Source organism: Camelus bactrianus, chromosome 2 (genome assembly GCF_048773025.1).
Source record: "Camelus bactrianus isolate YW-2024 breed Bactrian camel chromosome 2, ASM4877302v1, whole genome shotgun sequence".
In the NCBI taxonomy this organism is placed as follows: Eukaryota; Metazoa; Chordata; class Mammalia; order Artiodactyla; family Camelidae; genus Camelus; species Camelus bactrianus.
This window is the reverse complement of record NC_133540.1, coordinates 106638-119199: the sequence shown is the minus strand read 5'-3', so window position 1 is coordinate 119199 and position 12562 is coordinate 106638.

Genomic DNA, 12562 nt, shown 5'->3' with positions numbered 1-12562 from the left:
CTCACTCGCTCCCATACACAAAACTTTGTAAACATTCAATCAAACAGCCCTTGGCACAGGACAATTGCCGAAGAGTGGTCTGTCACTTCCAAATACAGGATGAGGCCTCAGAAAACCTGGAAGCAGGAAAAGGCAAAGTAGAGAATGGAAACTAGTGCAGGGTCTGACCTGTGGTAATGCAGCATCAAAGGTGAAACTCTGTTTTACTTGGAAGAACACTCTCAAGCGGGCAGCAGGCATGGGATTGAAGGTGATGCGCTGAGTATTAGCAGAGTGAACAGCAGATGCTTGGCTGACAGAACTCAAAGAAATCAGCTCAAAATATCCCCACAATTGAATCTGAGACCAAGATCCGAGCTGCCAAATCTGAGCTAGCAGAGGCAGCGGAAAAAGAGAAGTAGGGCGACAGATGATGGCTCTCGCACAACTCAGGGATCTAGAGTGCGTTGTGGGTTTTGGTGGGTACGTTCAAGAGAGCAAAGAGAACTGTGAACTCAGTGAGACAGCAACCGCACTGGCTCGTGAGTTTGACATTATCAATACGTCCTTAGGCCACATCAACTGCATCTGCAGGACCAGGGCCCAATTGGACATTTTGCCAATAGAGCACGTGTGGGTCTCAATCAGAGGTATCATGCATCTGGACTGAGGGTTCCTGGGTGCGTTGGGATTGAAATAAGTATTAAAAGATTTAGGAACTGCTACATTCATAACCTGGATTGGGATTACAGACTGGTTTGAGGCAGAGGATGGGGAACAGCTCTGTGGTTGCCTTCGTGATTCCATAACTCAAGAATGAGAGAACTAGGAAGAGTGGTCAAAGTCCATACCATGAGAAGATGAAGCATTTCTTACAGCATTACCACCCAAATGCAGATGCTATATTTTGGACTTCACTGACAGGGTACTGCAACGAGGACACATAGGTCGGTCTGCGGGATCATCCCAGCAGGCCCTGAAGTATGATATCCATACATATGCTTCCACTGGTGTTTCTGTAGACAGAGAAGCTCTGGGAAGAACTGGTAACATTGGGACATTCCCATGGCAGTAGAAAGTACAAGCGCACTCTCTGTTGGCTGTTTTGGAGACACTTCAAAATGACATACAGAAGAATGCAGAGCTGAAAACCTATAGAAGCTTCATTTCCACTAGAGGAAGTGCCCTGCGCCCTTTCAGAATTGTGAGATTAATGTAATAAAAAAGAGGATCAACTAACTGAAACAGTATGGTGTGTTCATCACAACAAAGACAACACCAGGTTTTAGAGATATACCAGACAACACACACAGGAACAGGGCATGGCATCAAGGTCTAGGGAAAATTGTCCTCACAGAAATACCTTGGAAATGCGTACACCAAAAAGTCTAAAGTTTGCACTTATCCAAGCCCAATTTGTCTATATTAGATACATGATATTACCTGAACTATAGGGTAAAAGAAGTATAGTAAAAGAAACAGGAAGTACCATTTTCAGTTCCAAAGAGATTGAAGGCCCAAAAAATAAGCTTTCAAACAACTAGACGGCAAAACGTTACCAGAGCAAGCTCTGAAAATAGATGTGAGGAAAACACTGATGAACAACAGTGCCTCAGAATCACAAAAGCAAAATACCAGAAAAGGGGAAGAGAAAGTCTAAAGAATAACCAATAAAATCAGAAAAGTCAATGGATGCGATAAAAACTGGGCTAAGGTCAATCCTAAGCAGACTACATAATGCAGAGGGACTCGTGAATGACTGCGAGGACAGGGGAACAGAAATCCCTTGATCAGAAAATAGCACAGAAAAGCAAGTGCAATCCAATGCTAACATCACTGTTGAATCATGGATTAAGTGTAAGCAGGTAAGAATAGGACTCATAGGATTCCCAAATGGAAAAGCAAGTGATAAAATAAAAAATTCTGAAGAGGAATTTGTAGAAAAATCAGAAAGAAATTTGCTGAAAGCCAAGAAAGTATCATCTATACGAATTCAGGAAGTACACAGCGTCCAAAATAGGTGGAATCCCAATAGACCAACAAGCAGCTGTAGAATTCAAATAAACAAAGTTCATGATCATCCCAGTGATGTAAAATGCACCTCGAGGAAAGCAACTTAGTCACAACAGAACCTCCAGAGGGGTTTCAGCTGATATCACGGCAGAAAATTTGCAGCACTGGGAGGAGTGCAAGGAAATAGGCCATACCCTGAATGAGAAAAAGCTGCAATCTAGGGTAGCCTATGCCAAATGACCGCCATTTATAACAACGGCAGAGCTAGGGAATTTCACTGATCTTGAAACCTTAAAAGAATTCAGCAGTTTGAGACTGATACTAAAACAAAAATTGAGATTCCTACCCTGAGTAGAAAAGAAGCAAGAAGAAATTGATATAACAAAACCATTATTGTAAATGCAAGGAGAGTCTCATTTGCAAAGAAGTAACAAGAATAAGGCAAGGAGGACATCAAAATCTTAAAGATGGGAGAGGATAGCATGAAATCACAGGTGATTATAAGCACTATCGTCAGTGAATCAGCTTACATGACTGTCTGAAGCAAAAGGAGAGATGCATGGCATAATGTGTTTGCAATACAATCAGACAAACAAACAAACACCAAAAGGTTACAGTTGGCTGACATATACAATACAAACATGATTATTCAAAACCAAATGATCAAATTGATGACAAGGATCATTCAACACGCATCGACCCAGTATTGCGGCTAGCATGTACTCAAGAAACTTGTATTAAGAAAACAGATGCGTGCATTAATATTCATAGATACTGATCCACAAGTGCATATTGTGAGCCTACCCAAATCACGGTTTTGAATAAGAGTGAGTCATAGAACGGGATATAGTCTTACAAGTCTTCCAAAAGGAAGAATGAATGCCATATTCTATGCTTCGTAGGGAAGAAATGGCATAATCCTATAACAAAGAAAAGTAGCTTTGCAAAATTGTACTAAGTGCAAAAGAGACAGACAGGAATGTGCACGTTGGGATTCGTTACATTTCTAGGAATTTCAGCAACCATGAATCAAATGGATCCATGTTCTGAGAGTGTGGGTATTTCAGCAGAAAGCAAAAGACGGATATGTAATCTGGGTGAATGGATATTACACAAACATGAGTTTCCTTGAGTGTGTCTCTGTGTACTGTGAACTGTTAGAAAGTTTAAAGAGGTGTGAATCCATAAACTGAACATGGATACACTTCCCTCCATTTGTACAGTGTATACAGATTTGAACAAAAAGGAAAGAGAGAAGAGAAAAAGACCACGGGACCCTTCTGGATAGAATCACATTTCCCTTAGGAAAATCTCGTCAAATGCAGCATCACCCCCAACACTGACTTGATGCATCAACCACTGTGGATGGCAGTTACCGGTTGGATTCCAGGTGGAATGTTGTTGTGTACCACGAGGCTTGTTGCGGCTGGTGGATCCAAGGTAACTGGGCAGAATTCTATAGGTGGATCAGTTTGATTGTGGTTCTGCTGCCCTATGTGGAGATTGGCTTACGTCTTTTGTTCGGGAAGCTGAGTAAGTTTGAGATACTGCTGCTGCCCAAAGACCTCAGTTCACGGGTCAGTTTCCAGAATCTGAAAGGGCAGACAGTGGAAGATCTGCCTGTCATCAACTTACTGGTGAGGCTCCGAGGTAATTTCAGACTTGCCCATTCCTGTTGACGTCGACTTTATGGGAGACACGAAGAGAAGCTGGCAGAAAAACTGGCTGCATTGTTTGAGGAGATGTGCGAACACATTGAAGAAAGTTGTTCTGCTACAGTGGAGAATATCGGCATGGAGACATCTCTAGAGCATACCAGGCTCGGAAGACATTCATGAGACCTACTGAAACTCGCTGATACTGGCAGAAACATACAGAGTGTCAACGTGCCCTTGAGAAAGTTACTCGATTCACTGCTCCAAGAACGGGTCCAAGATTCCTGACATCTAAAAGAGAAGAGATGGCAGAGATGATAAAAGCGCTCATGTCCTTGGAAGAGGTCGTGGGAATCCACACATCCCAAGGGGCATTTACAAATCATTCACACCGAAATGCACCAAGCCCAGGTAAGCCTATTAACAGGTTTGTTGTTAGCTATCAATCACATGGTCTTCCCTCCACTCCACTCAGTCATCCATTTCAAAGGATCAGAACCTGAGCTGCAATGAATCCGTTAGGAGGAAAGCAAGCCCCTACTAGAATCAGAGTTCCTATTCCTTCACACACGGTGAACAACAGTGAACACCTTAAAGGTCAAATACTCTCGAGTAAAATAGATAGGAATTGAATACTTAGCTCACACAAAGAAATGATGACCTTCTCCTAGATTCAGCAAATGCTGGGTTTATGTATACTTTGGGCTGAAAGGAGTGTGGGAAGTGTGGGGAATCTTTGACTGAACGTGACTTCGTATTAGGCCTCAGTTATTCAAGACAGTAAAGGAAAATATTAGATGTCAGATAGTGAACTGAAATGTAAAATTAGCCAAAAACATTAAAGACACAGGTTTTGTGGACCGTCGTTCCCTTCCGTCAAGCCCCGGGTTCACTATATCTTGGAGGTGCAGACTTGGTTGTGTTAAATTGCTTTACCCAACATGATCGGATGATTAAGTCTTCTCAGCACTGATAGAAGAACACCTGTTTCTCAATAGCCTAGCAAAGCTGCAGCAGGTTTCTCATAGTTAAATGCCTCTAGGTGCTTTTGGAATCAAGCCTAAATTTATATATTCTGTTTAGATTTTCTTGTATATTCCTAGAGAATAATGTTACCCCTTGAAATGCCAACATTGCCTAGTATGTGTCATTGGGAGTAAAGGCCACCACCTGCATAAGGGAAACGAAGGTTGGGCGTTATTTCATGGTTCCAATAGGTATTTCATTGTTCCTTTTGTTGTTGGAGGCTTCATGAGAAAAGACTTGACATGACCACTTCAAGCTTTTGGAGTGCTATTTTACATTGAGTCTGTCTGTTTTTTCCTTAGAGCTGACAAAATGTTACAAAAATTGTCAAGTCTGGCTTTTGTTGATTTGGTAATTTTCAAAAACTAACTTCAATTTCATATAAATCCTAAAACATGTAAATCGATACTATTAACCTTCTTAAAGACTGCAAATGCCATATCAACCTAATGTCAAAGATGGGGTCTTCGGACAAACCCTCCGACCATGGCTGTAAACAAAACGGAGCTAATCTAATATCCAATTTCTGTGAATTATTTGTGGAAAGTGTTGATTTATCGATGCCCAGTAGGCAGAGAACCAGTGCAAACTGCTCTCACTCGCTCCCATACACAAAACTTTGTAAACATTCAATCAAACAGCCCTTGGCACAGGACAATTGCCGAAGAGTGGTCTGTCACTTCCAAATACAGGATGAGGCCTCAGAAAACCTGGAAGCAGGAAAAGGCAAAGTAGAGAATGGAAACTAGTGCAGGGTCTGACCTGTGGTAATGCAGCATCAAAGGTGAAACTCTGTTTTACTTGGAAGAACACTCTCAAGCGGGCAGCAGGCATGGGATTGAAGGTGATGCGCTGAGTATTAGCAGAGTGAACAGCAGATGCTTGGCTGACAGAACTCAAAGAAATCAGCTCAAAATATCCCCACAATTGAATCTGAGACCAAGATCCGAGCTGCCAAATCTGAGCTAGCAGAGGCAGCGGAAAAAGAGAAGTAGGGCGACAGATGATGGCTCTCGCACAACTCAGGGATCTAGAGTGCGTTGTGGGTTTTGGTGGGTACGTTCAAGAGAGCAAAGAGAACTGTGAACTCAGTGAGACAGCAACCGCACTGGCTCGTGAGTTTGACATTATCAGTACGTCCTTAGGCCACATCCACTGCATCTGCAGGACCAGGGCCCAATTGGACATTTTGCCAATAGAGCACGTGTGGGTCTCAATCAGAGGTATCATGCATCTGGACTGAGGGTTCCTGGGTGCGTTGGGATTGAAATAAGTATTAAAAGATTTAGGAACTGCTACATTCATAACCTGGATTGGGATTACAGACTGGTTTGAGGCAGAGGATGGGGAACAGCTCTGTGGTTGCCTTCGTGATTCCATAACTCAAGAATGAGAGAACTAGGAAGAGTGGTCAAAGTCCATACCATGAGAAGATGAAGCATTTCTTACAGCATTACCACCCAAATGCAGATGCTATATTTTGGACTTCACTGACAGGGTACTGCAACGAGGACACATAGGTCGGTCTGCGGGATCATCCCAGCAGGCCCTGAAGTATGATATCCATACATATGCTTCCACTGGTGTTTCTGTAGACAGAGAAGCTCTGGGAAGAACTGGTAACATTGGGACATTCCCATGGCAGTAGAAAGTACAAGCGCACTCTCTGTTGGCTGTTTTGGAGACACTTCAAAATGACATACAGAAGAATGCAGAGCTGAAAACCTATAGAAGCTTCATTTCCACTAGAGGAAGTGCCCTGCGCCCTTTCAGAATTGTGAGATAAATGTAATAAAAAAGAGGATCAACTAACTGAAACAGTATGGTGTGTTCATCACAACAAAGACAACACCAGGATTTAGAGATATACCAGACAACACACACAGGAACAGGGCATGGCATCAAGGTCTAGGGAAAATTGTCCTCACAGAAATACCTTGGAAATGCGTACACCAAAAAGTCTAAAGTTTGCACTTATCCAAGCCCAATTTGTCTATATTAGATACATGATATTACCTGAACTATAGGGTAAAAGAAGTATAGTAAAAGAAACAGGAAGTACCATTTTCAGTTCCAAAGAGATTGAAGGCCCAAAAAATAAGCTTTCAAACAACTAGACGGCAAAACGTTACCAGAGCAAGCTCTGAAAATAGATGTGAGGAAAACACTGATGAACAACAGTGCCTCAGAATCACAAAAGCAAAATACCAGAAAAGGGGAAGAGAAAGTCTAAAGAATAACCAATAAAATCAGAAAAGTCAATGGATGCGATAAAAACTGGGCTAAGGTCAATCCTAAGCAGACTACATAATGCAGAGGGACTCGTGAATGACTGCGAGGACAGGGGAACAGAAATCCCTTGATCAGAAAATAGCACAGAAAAGCAAGTGCAATCCAATGCTAACATCACTGTTGAATCATGGATTAAGTGTAAGCAGGTAAGAATAGGACTCATAGGATTCCCAAATGGAAAAGCAAGTGATAAAATAAAAAATTCTGAAGAGGAATTTGTAGAAAAATCAGAAAGAAATTTGCTGAAAGCCAAGAAAGTATCATCTATACGAATTCAGGAAGTACACAGCGTCCAAAATAGGTGGAATCCCAATAGACCAACAAGCAGCTGTAGAATTCAAATAAACAAAGTTCATGATCATCCCAGTGATGTAAAATGCACCTCGAGGAAAGCAACTTAGTCACAACAGAACCTCCAGAGGGGTTTCAGCTGATATCACGGCAGAAAATTTGCAGCACTGGGAGGAGTGCAAGGAAATAGGCCATACCCTGAATGAGAAAAAGCTGCAATCTAGGGTAGCCTATGCCAAATGACCGCCATTTATAACAACGGCAGAGCTAGGGAATTTCACTGATCTTGAAACCTTAAAAGAATTCAGCAGTTTGAGACTGATACTAAAACAAAAATTGAGATTCCTACCCTGAGTAGAAAAGAAGCAAGAAGAAATTGATATAACAAAACCATTATTGTAAATGCAAGGAGAGTCTCATTTGCAAAGAAGTAACAAGAATAAGGCAAGGAGGACATCAAAATCTTAAAGATGGGAGAGGATAGCATGAAATCACAGGTGATTATAAGCACTATCGTCAGTGAATCAGCTTACATGACTGTCTGAAGCAAAAGGAGAGATGCATGGCATAATGTGTTTGCAATACAATCAGACAAACAAACAAACACCAAAAGGTTACAGTTGGCTGACATATACAATACAAACATGATTATTCAAAACCAAATGATCAAATTGATGACAAGGATCATTCAACACGCATCGACCCAGTATTGCGGCTAGCATGTACTCAAGAAACTTGTATTAAGAAAACAGATGCGTGCATTAATATTCATAGATACTGATCCACAAGTGCATATTGTGAGCCTACCCAAATCACGGTTTTGAATAAGAGTGAGTCATAGAACGGGATATAGTCTTACAAGTCTTCCAAAAGGAAGAATGAATGCCATATTCTATGCTTCGTAGGGAAGAAATGGCATAATCCTATAACAAAGAAAAGTAGCTTTGCAAAATTGTACTAAGTGCAAAAGAGACAGACAGGAATGTGCACGTTGGGATTCGTTACATTTCTAGGAATTTCAGCAACCATGAATCAAATGGATCCATGTTCTGAGAGTGTGGGTATTTCAGCAGAAAGCAAAAGACGGATATGTAATCTGGGTGAATGGATATTACACAAACATGAGTTTCCTTGAGTGTGTCTCTGTGTACTGTGAACTGTTAGAAAGTTTAAAGAGGTGTGAATCCATAAACTGAACATGGATACACTTCCCTCCATTTGTACAGTGTATACAGATTTGAACAAAAAGGAAAGAGAGAAGAGAAAAAGACCACGGGACCCTTCTGGATAGAATCACATTTCCCTTAGGAAAATCTCGTCAAATGCAGCATCACCCCCAACACTGACTTGATGCATCAACCACTGTGGATGGCAGTTACCGGTTGGATTCCAGGTGGAATGTTGTTGTGTACCACGAGGCTTGTTGCGGCTGGTGGATCCAAGGTAACTGGGCAGAATTCTATAGGTGGATCAGTTTGATTGTGGTTCTGCTGCCCTATGTGGAGATTGGCTTACGTCTTTTGTTCGGGAAGCTGAGTAAGTTTGAGATACTGCTGCTGCCCAAAGACCTCAGTTCACGGGTCAGTTTCCAGAATCTGAAAGGGCAGACAGTGGAAGATCTGCCTGTCATCAGCTTACTGGTGAGGCTCCGAGGTAATTTCAGACTTGCCCATTCCTGTTGACGTCGACTTTATGGGAGACACGAAGAGAAGCTGGCAGAAAAACTGGCTGCATTGTTTGAGGAGATGTGCGAACACATTGAAGAAAGTTGTTCTGCTACAGTGGAGAATATCGGCATGGAGACATCTCTAGAGCATACCAGGCTCGGAAGACATTCATGAGACCTACTGAAACTCGCTGATACTGGCAGAAACATACAGAGTGTCAACGTGCCCTTGAGAAAGTTACTCGATTCACTGCTCCAAGAACGGGTCCAAGATTCCTGACATCTAAAAGAGAAGAGATGGCAGAGATGATAAAAGCGCTCATGTCCTTGGAAGAGGTCGTGGGAATCCACACATCCCAAGGGGCATTTACAAATCATTCACACCGAAATGCACCAAGCCCAGGTAAGCCTATTAACAGGTTTGTTGTTAGCTATCAATCACATGGTCTTCCCTCCACTCCACTCAGTCATCCATTTCAAAGGATCAGAACCTGAGCTGCAATGAATCCGTTAGGAGGAAAGCAAGCCCCTACTAGAATCAGAGTTCCTATTCCTTCACACACGGTGAACAACAGTGAACACCTTAAAGGTCAAATACTCTCGAGTAAAATAGATAGGAATTGAATACTTAGCTCACACAAAGAAATGATGACCTTCTCCTAGATTCAGCAAATGCTGGGTTTATGTATACTTTGGGCTGAAAGGAGTGTGGGAAGTGTGGGGAATCTTTGACTGAACGTGACTTCGTATTAGGCCTCAGTTATTCAAGACAGTAAAGGAAAATATTAGATGTCAGATAGTGAACTGAAATGTAAAATTAGCCAAAAACATTAAAGACACAGGTTTTGTGGACCGTCGTTCCCTTCCGTCAAGCCCCGGGTTCACTATATCTTGGAGGTGCAGACTTGGTTGTGTTAAATTGCTTTACCCAACATGATCGGATGATTAAGTCTTCTCAGCACTGATAGAAGAACACCTGTTTCTCAATAGCCTAGCAAAGCTGCAGCAGGTTTCTCATAGTTAAATGCCTCTAGGTGCTTTTGGAATCAAGCCTAAATTTATATATTCTGTTTAGATTTTCTTGTATATTCCTAGAGAATAATGTTACCCCTTGAAATGCCAACATTGCCTAGTATGTGTCATTGGGAGTAAAGGCCACCACCTGCATAAGGGAAACGAAGGTTGGGCGTTATTTCATGGTTCCAATAGGTATTTCATTGTTCCTTTTGTTGTTGGAGGCTTCATGAGAAAAGACTTGACATGACCACTTCAAGCTTTTGGAGTGCTATTTTACATTGAGTCTGTCTGTTTTTTCCTTAGAGCTGACAAAATGTTACAAAAATTGTCAAGTCTGGCTTTTGTTGATTTGGTAATTTTCAAAAACTAACTTCAATTTCATATAAATCCTAAAACATGTAAATCGATACTATTAACCTTCTTAAAGACTGCAAATGCCATATCAACCTAATGTCAAAGATGGGGTCTTCGGACAAACCCTCCGACCATGGCTGTAAACAAAACGGAGCTAATCTAATATCCAATTTCTGTGAATTATTTGTGGAAAGTGTTGATTTATCGATGCCCAGTAGGCAGAGAACCAGTGCAAACTGCTCTCACTCGCTCCCATACACAAAACTTTGTAAACATTCAATCAAACAGCCCTTGGCACAGGACAATTGCCGAAGAGTGGTCTGTCACTTCCAAATACAGGATGAGGCCTCAGAAAACCTGGAAGCAGGAAAAGGCAAAGTAGAGAATGGAAACTAGTGCAGGGTCTGACCTGTGGTAATGCAGCATCAAAGGTGAAACTCTGTTTTACTTGGAAGAACACTCTCAAGCGGGCAGCAGGCATGGGATTGAAGGTGATGCGCTGAGTATTAGCAGAGTGAACAGCAGATGCTTGGCTGACAGAACTCAAAGAAATCAGCTCAAAATATCCCCACAATTGAATCTGAGACCAAGATCCGAGCTGCCAAATCTGAGCTAGCAGAGGCAGCGGAAAAAGAGAAGTAGGGCGACAGATGATGGCTCTCGCACAACTCAGGGATCTAGAGTGCGTTGTGGGTTTTGGTGGGTACGTTCAAGAGAGCAAAGAGAACTGTGAACTCAGTGAGACAGCAACCGCACTGGCTCGTGAGTTTGACATTATCAGTACGTCCTTAGGCCACATCAACTGCATCTGCAGGACCAGGGCCCAATTGGACATTTTGCCAATAGAGCACGTGTGGGTCTCAATCAGAGGTATCATGCATCTGGACTGAGGGTTCCTGGGTGCGTTGGGATTGAAATAAGTATTAAAAGATTTAGGAACTGCTACATTCATAACCTGGATTGGGATTACAGACTGGTTTGAGGCAGAGGATGGGGAACAGCTCTGTGGTTGCCTTCGTGATTCCATAACTCAAGAATGAGAGAACTAGGAAGAGTGGTCAAAGTCCATACCATGAGAAGATGAAGCATTTCTTACAGCATTACCACCCAAATGCAGATGCTATATTTTGGACTTCACTGACAGGGTACTGCAACGAGGACACATAGGTCGGTCTGCGGGATCATCCCAGCAGGCCCTGAAGTATGATATCCATACATATGCTTCCACTGGTGTTTCTGTAGACAGAGAAGCTCTGGGAAGAACTGGTAACATTGGGACATTCCCATGGCAGTAGAAAGTACAAGCGCACTCTCTGTTGGCTGTTTTGGAGACACTTCAAAATGACATACAGAAGAATGCAGAGCTGAAAACCTATAGAAGCTTCATTTCCACTAGAGGAAGTGCCCTGCGCCCTTTCAGAATTGTGAGATAAATGTAATAAAAAAGAGGATCAACTAACTGAAACAGTATGGTGTGTTCATCACAACAAAGACAACACCAGGATTTAGATATATACCAGACAACACACACAGGAACAGGGCATGGCATCAAGGTCTAGGGAAAATTGTCCTCACAGAAATACCTTGGAAATGCGTACACCAAAAAGTCTAAAGTTTGCACTTATCCAAGCCCAATTTGTCTATATTAGATACATGATATTACCTGAACTATAGGGTAAAAGAAGTATAGTAAAAGAAACAGGAAGTACCATTTTCAGTTCCAAAGAGATTGAAGGCCCAAAAAATAAGCTTTCAAACAACTAGACGGCAAAACGTTACCAGAGCAAGCTCTGAAAATAGATGTGAGGAAAACACTGATGAACAACAGTGCCTCAGAATCACAAAAGCAAAATACCAGAAAAGGGGAAGAGAAAGTCTAAAGAATAACCAATAAAATCAGAAAAGTCAATGGATGCGATAAAAACTGGGCTAAGGTCAATCCTAAGCAGACTACATAATGCAGAGGGACTCGTGAATGACTGCGAGGACAGGGGAACAGAAATCCCTTGATCAGAAAATGGCACAGAAAAGCAAGTGCAATCCAATGCTAACATCACTGTTGAATCATGGATTAAGTGTAAGCAGGTAAGAATAGGACTCATAGGATTCCCAAATGGAAAAGCAAGTGATAAAATAAAAAATTCTGAAGAGGAATTTGTAGAAAAATCAGAAAGAAATTTGCTGAAAGCCAAGAAAGTATCATCTATACGAATTCAGGAAGTACACAGCGTCCAAAATAGGTGGAATCCCAATAGACCAACAAGCAGCT